Below are 5,181 nucleotides of genomic sequence, written 5' to 3'. Positions count from 1 at the left end.
GCCTCCTTTGTTTGCTCTTGCCATCCCTTTCCATCTCTCCACCCCTCCGCCGTCCCCCTGACACCCTGCACCAAAGTGGTAATTTTTTTTTTCAACATAATGTCTTATTCATCTCATTGTTGCAATGGGTTCACCTGTATCCTTATTTTTATATTTATTTATTTATTGCCAGTTGTGGGGCCTGAACTCTGGGCCTGGGAACTTTCCTTCAGCTCTTCAGCTTGAGGCTAAAGCAGTACCACATCTGCTACAGTGCCACTTCCGGCTTTTCCTGCTTATGTGGTGCTGAGGAATTGAACCCAGGCCTTGTGCACGCAAGGCAAGCACTCTCCCACTCAGTCACCTTCCCAGCCCCATCCAAGTACATTTTAATACTATCCCTCTAATGTGTAAGCCACAGCACAATTTGGAACTTTTTAAATAAAACTAGTTGGCTAAATAGAGTTGAGTCCATGGATTCCCCTGCCTTGGTTGGCCTTGAACACTGATCCTCAGATGTGAGATGCTTGTGTAAATACAATAACAAGTGTAAGCTACCTCAGTTTTGTTCATTTTCAACTGTGAAATTGGCTCTCCCTTTTCTTCTTATACCTTTGTTTTCATTTATTTATTTTATTCTTGTGTGTGCTGGTTCTGGTGCTTGATCTCAGTGTGTGGGTGCTGTCCCAGAAATCATTGTCTCATTTCTGCCATTAGAGCCACAGCTCATCCTCCAGGTTTTTTTCTCTACTTTTTGGTGGTTCATTGGAGATAAGAGTCTCATGCAAAGCACAGAATGTATCAGGAAGCTGAAATCTGAGGATCACAGTTTGAAGCCAGCCTGCACAGAAAATTCCATGAGACTCTTTACCTCCAATTAGCTGATAGTGATTCCACCAATAAGCTGAGATTGATAGAACTCCAGCCTTGAGTAAAGTAAAACAAATTCAATCCCCATGACTGGCACACACAGAAAAATGGCCAATGGACTTTCCTTCTTGGGCTTGCCTTTAAAAGGTATTTTCAGACTTGAGCCTCCTATGTAGATAATACAACATGTGTAAGCCACCAGTGATTGATTAATTTAAAACTCTGTCACTGGCTATTCCTTCTCTTCTTTTACACTTCTTCATATCTTTTGTGCTGGTACTGAGGCTTGAACTTGGGGCCTTGGTGTTCACCTTTTTATGTCCTTTTTATAACTTGTTTAGTTCTGTTGTTCTAATGTTTCATTTGTTTATGTTCCTTTATATATCTCATATAAGTAAATTTTTATATCTCACAAAAATAACTTTATCTTAGTACTGGTGGCTCATACCTGTAATCTGACTCAGGAGACTGACATCAAGGATCACAGTTTGAAGCCAGCACAGGCAGAAAAGTCTGGGAAATTCTTATTTCCACTACACTACTAAATATAGTAGAAGTGGAGGTATGAATCAGGTAGTAAATTGCTTGCCTTGAGCAAAAGAACTCAGAGCTTTGGCTGCAAGTTACATCCCCTGGACTGGCACAAAATGAAAACTTTCATTAGCTTATATTATACTAGGATTTCTGGTGTGAGAAGACCATCCTTGTTTTAAGAACCAAATTTTGTACAGCTGCCACTTTTGATCTTTTCCCTAGGAACTTTTATGCTTGTTTTTTCCTTTCCTTATATTTACATTCCACTAATGGCATTCTTATTTTTTTGTTTGGAGACACAATTCAATAATTCAATGACATATCAGAAAAGACATGTCTTGAATTTTTCTTTATTTTAAATAGGAAAGGGAAATGCTAAGTCTCAATCCAGCAGAGTGAATGAAAGTTTGATTATAGAGCTGTTAAATCTATTCCTGGACTGGGAAGCCTGCCAGTTTGGGTGCTTTGGTGGATAGGTCTTCCTACAGCTTCACAATAAACTTCTATGATGTCACAGCCAACTTTGCCATCACAACGGATAGGTGTCAGCCACTGATCTCACCTTTATGTGGACTTAGATACACAAGGAGGAAAAAAATAATTAGAAGAAATTACTATTAACCACAAGACCACAGCTTGATGAGCTTTCCTAACTGAATTCTGAGATTACATGAGCAGAGCAGGTTCATCTCCTCACAAGGCTATTAAGCACTAAGGACCAGGCACTGTTGTAGGCAACTGGAGAAACAGATGAGAATACAGCTGCAAATGGCCTACTCCATGCAAATTTCATGCTGAAGGAGAAAACCAGAAATCACAATGATGATGTCAATGAATCAGAAGGATGGTGATGTGGGGAGACAGCTTCACATTGAGGATGGGAGGAAGAGACATATGATCTAACAGTAGGGAACATCCATGCAATTACTGCTTTTCCACTCTGTCTCCAATCTCAATCCCAGATCTCATCCTTCTGAGTAGCAAATTATAGGTATGAGGCACCTGCAGTCAGCTCTTTGATATAAATATCTATAATCAATGATTTCTAAGTTTCTTGGAAGATTTTTGAGAGGAAGGTTCAAAATTAAATATATTGTGTGTCCTAAACATTCTTTTCATTATCTTCTAATTATTTGAATATGAGCTGTCTTCCTCACTTTTGGGAAAAATCAGGACAGTTGTTTGCATTGTTCAAATCCTGGGGAGGGAAGGAAAATCACAGCTTCTTTGCCAAACTAGAAATTAATAGTCATTTCAACTTACCAGTTTTGCCAAATGTGAGATGAATGAAAGTGTAAATGGGAGAAAAGCAACCACGTAGTAGCAAGTTTATCAAAATGATATATATAAGCTGTCCACTTTCTACCCAATGAAATGCCACAAACATTAAAAAACTTGAATAAAATCTTGGAGCTTCTTCCTCTTTAAACACATTTGGATTTTTGTTTTGTTTTGTTTTGTTTTTTGTTGGTTGTGGGGCTTGAACTCTGGGCCTGGGGGCAGTCCCTCAGCTATTCAGCACAAGGCAACACTCTACCACTTGAGCCACAGCACTACTTCTATTTTTCTAACGGTTATTTAGAGATAAGCCTCACGGAGTTTGCTGCCCAGGCTGACTTTGAACTGCAGTCCTCAGATCTCAGCCTCCTGAGTAGCTAGAAATAGAGACATGAGCCACCAGCACCTGGCCAAAGTTGTATGTTTTTTCAGTTTTGCTAGCTTGAATGATTATCAAGAAAAAAAATAAAAACTAAAATTTTTAGTTTGTGGTAAAAATTGCAATAGTTTTATCATGCAAGATAGTGAAATATTTAACATTACATATTTGAGAAAATGTAGCTGATTAGCTTTTACTTTTTTAAAATAATAAAATATATTAATTTTTTTTGTAGACACTGAAGTCTGAGTTCAGAACTTATACTTGTTGGCAGGCACTCTCCTATGTGAGCCACATCCTTCTGATCATTTTTTAATCCATCATTAAATAATTTGAAGCTCACAAATTTTCTTTTATTAAGATTAAGTAAAATAAGCCTAAACTCCTGCCTTTTGAGTAACAGAAGAAATCTTAATATCTAGAATGTATAGACTAAAAAATGAAGTACCCTATGAACAAATAATCTTATCAATAAATAGGCAAGTGAATTCACTAGATCGTTCCCCAAAACAGATAGGTGTCTATATAATACATTTTACTAATCAAGGAAATGCAAATCAAATCTATGTTGAAGTTCCATGTCTGCAAAATCAGAAATACTTGCAAGGACGTAGGGAAAGATACCCTACACAATGTTGGCAATTAAGTGAATCACTGCTGGCCCAACAGAAACCAGTGTGGAAGTTCCACCCAAGGAATCCAACATATATACTTGAAGAAATGTAAGTCAGCCTTATAGTAGAGCTATCTGCACACACATTTTTTATTTCATGATTCAAAATAATCACATTCCAGAATCGGCCTCCATATGCAGAAAAGTATGCAAAACTGTTATCTCCAAATAACAATTAAAAAATCTGGGAGTACAACTGTGGACCAAGTGGCAGAGTACCAGCCTTGATGGAAAAAATCCAATCAAGAGATTAAGGCTTTAGGTTCAAGCCTCAGAAATGGCAAACACACGCACACACGCACCCACACACGCACACACACACACACACACACACACACACACACACACACACACACACACACACACACACACACACACACACACAAAATGCTTCCTCTATTTTTAACCAAGTTTCTTAATACCCTAAGATTTATGTACCTATGACAGAGCTAAATATAATGGGAAAGCGGTATTTATAATGATAAACTTCTACTGAAGAACCCAGGTCTTTTTTCTTATTTTGTTTTGTTTTTGTGGTCATCAGACTTGAACTCACAGCCTGAGTGCTGTACCTTAGCGTTTTTGCTCAAGTTTGGTGCTCTACCACTTAGCTACTCTGCTACTTCTGGGTTTGTGGTAGTTCGTTAAAGATAGTCTCAAGGACTCTGTCCTCCACACACTGATTTCTATTTGCAATTCTCATATTTCACCTTCCTGAATTGGTAGAATTAGAGGTCTGATCCACCAATGTTGGACTAGAACCTGAATATTTTCACCATTGCTTACTGGAAGAGTTCAATTCTTTTTACTCCAGAACACTTGCCAAGCACAGTTCTCTCTGTACGGCAATCAAGTAAATATAGAGGCACCAGTAGCTCACACCTGTAAATCCTAACTACTGAAAAGTCTGAGATTTGAGACCAGTGTTCAAAGCCAGCCCAGACAGGAGAATCTGGGAGACATTTATCCCCAATTAGCCACAAAAATGACATATTTTGAGCTGTGGCTCAAGCAGTAGAGCTCTACCTTGATCAAATAACACAGGAATAAACATCAGACCCTGAGTTCAAGACCAGTGCACATTCACACAAACACAATTTTGTAATATAGTTCTAAAACCTTGCAAGGTGACATCCTAATCCCTTAATGTAATGCTTTGCTATGAGAACTAGAAAAGTCTAGCCTCTGGCATGGTTTGCAGTCCATGCTGGTAAACAGCATCTAGAGAGAGTAATTAGCTCAGAGCCTGTGGGACTGGCCCAGACCAGAAGAAGGAGTGAGGTGGTGCAGACACATGGCCCCTACACCCCAACTCACCCAGACCGAAAGCAGGAGTGAGGTGACAGGCACACAATTCCCACTCACTCAGACCTGAAGCAGGATTGAGGAAACGTAGGCACATGGCTCCCACTAACACAGACCAGAAGCGCGATTGAGGTGAGAAGGGCACTGGGCCGACTTATCCAGC

Source organism: Dipodomys merriami, unplaced genomic scaffold (assembly GCF_024711535.1).
Source record: "Dipodomys merriami isolate MVZ:Mamm:240054 unplaced genomic scaffold, mDipMer1.0.p SCAF_217, whole genome shotgun sequence".
Classification (NCBI taxonomy): domain Eukaryota; kingdom Metazoa; phylum Chordata; class Mammalia; order Rodentia; family Heteromyidae; genus Dipodomys; species Dipodomys merriami.
This window is presented reverse-complemented; position numbering follows the sequence as displayed.